We start from the raw sequence: 2,326 nt of genomic DNA, 5'->3' as shown, positions 1-2,326 counted from the left end.
TGGATGTAACACACACGTACATTTGTACAAACACTTCGAAACATCTCCCAACTCTAACATACCCTAACAGATAGACACACACACACGCATTCTTTTCCACAGACTCACATTCACCACAGAGACACACATACTTACACATACACACACAAGCACAAATACATGCATACACACTCAACAGGACACCCACAAACACAAACGCATCTTCGTTGCTCGTTAAATTGTAATGGCGGACATTAGCGAAATATGGCGTTGTTTTAGCCGGAAGCGGTTATATGATGAAGTGGAAGGTTATATCATGGTCAAATATTGGATATTATTCTACAGTTTAACCTCTCATTATACTCACATCACTTCCTTTCAACGTTATTGTCCCGTCTGTCCTACGTATTATCATCGCTCCTACTGCTGCTGTTGTTGTTGTTGTTGTTGTTGTTATTGCTATTGTCGTTGTGATGCTGTTGTTGTTTTGTAAATGTTGTTGCTGGTGCTGTTGTTATTGCAGACGTTGTTATAGCTTTTGCTGTTGTTCTAGTTGTTGTTGTGGTTTTTTTTTTTTTAGGTACTTGCTGTTGTAGTTTAGCTCCAGGTAAGTCCTGGCAGAGAGAAGAATGTTCAAAATCAATCCACCCATGACTAACACGTCATTATATCGGTGTCTGGTACTACATAGATTTAAGGGAGACGCGTCTGCCATTTCTAGCTGCTGCTTTGTCCATGTACACGCTCCGTTGCTGGAGACTTCGCATTCGTTGACATTGTTACTGCTACTGTTGCCGATGTTGTTGCAGCTGCTGCTACTGCTGCTGTTGTTCCTGCCGCTGTTGTTGTTGTTGTTGTCGTTGATGAAATTCTCATCGTTTTGCGTTCGTCTGTTTCCACTTCAACCGTCACGTGTTAATCGCACACCAGAGGGCAGTACCCCCGTTGTATATATTACGAAGGCGAATTTCATTTTGGGAATTTAATCTCGTTGAGTGAACAAAAGGTTGAACAAACTGACCCCTAAGTCAAGCTTGTATAAATAAGGGTAAAATAGGGATTTGTGTATGTGCGTGCGTGTACATGTGTGTGTATGTGAGGGAGATTGGGGCAGATGTGATGTAGGATATAAAGATATTAGTAAGGTATAAATATAATGATGACGATGTTGATAATGATGACGAACATGATGACGACGACAATGATGATGATGATGACGATGACGACGACGACAACGACAACGACGATGATGATGATAGTGATGACGATGATGATGATGATGATGATGATGATGATGATGATGATGATATAAGATGGATGTATAACAGACGAGGAAATAAGTTTGAAAGCCGAAAGATTTTTGTGATGAAACATGTATTATGTAATAACTAAATAAATATAAGTATCGCTGTCTGATTCGTAACCATGTTGTTCTGCGTTCGATCCCGTTAGGCTTCCACCACTCACTCGCGGCGTGACTGATCTATCAAAGACTCTGGTTGACCAACTAACTCACACATTATAAATTCAAGTTCTGTATGATACATACATACATACATACATACATACATACGGAGATGTATCGCCATTCCGATCAGTCTTGATCTCTGTTCCTTAACGTCTATTCCGCCATGTTTATCTATCATTTTCCCTTTCTCTTTTCAAACAATTTTCTCATCAAAAATTCAGAAAGAAGCTCCAACACTACATTGTTTTTGTTTAATCGCGTTGTTTTGGCTTCCAAATTTGTTCCAAATTCTAAATTATTCGAAATATTTCACTAGATAATCATAATTGTATTGATCTGGCGAATTTTCTTTTAAATCGATTGGTTTCGTCTAGAAAATGGTGAGTGTTGTCGTTAATTTCACCACTGACTGGCGGGAAGTTCATCGATGATGTCGCCTTAACTTTGAACTGTCTCGTTTGGCCTCTGGAGTTGCACAAGGGCGGTCGACAAGTCTGTCTGTTCGTCTACTTCACCTTGTTTGTGCACAGCTTACCTACTACTTCAATTTGGAAAGGTTCTTTTGATCAAAATCTAAGAAACACGAACGTACGTACGTACTTAAGTATGTATGTATGTATGTATGTGTATACACACACAAACATATATATACGTATATACATACATACATACATACATATATATATATATATATATATATATATATATATATATATATATATATATATATATACACATTTATATATATACGTACACATATACATACACATACACATGCATATATATATGTACACACACACATGTATATATATGTATATATATATATATATGTATATATATATAAATATATATATATATATACATACATATATATATATA

The sequence above is a fragment of the Octopus bimaculoides genome, chromosome 18 (genome assembly GCF_001194135.2).
Source record: "Octopus bimaculoides isolate UCB-OBI-ISO-001 chromosome 18, ASM119413v2, whole genome shotgun sequence".
NCBI classification, from domain to species: Eukaryota; Metazoa; Mollusca; class Cephalopoda; order Octopoda; family Octopodidae; genus Octopus; species Octopus bimaculoides.
The sequence above is the reverse complement of the archived record's forward strand: the minus strand, read 5'-3'. Positions refer to the sequence as shown.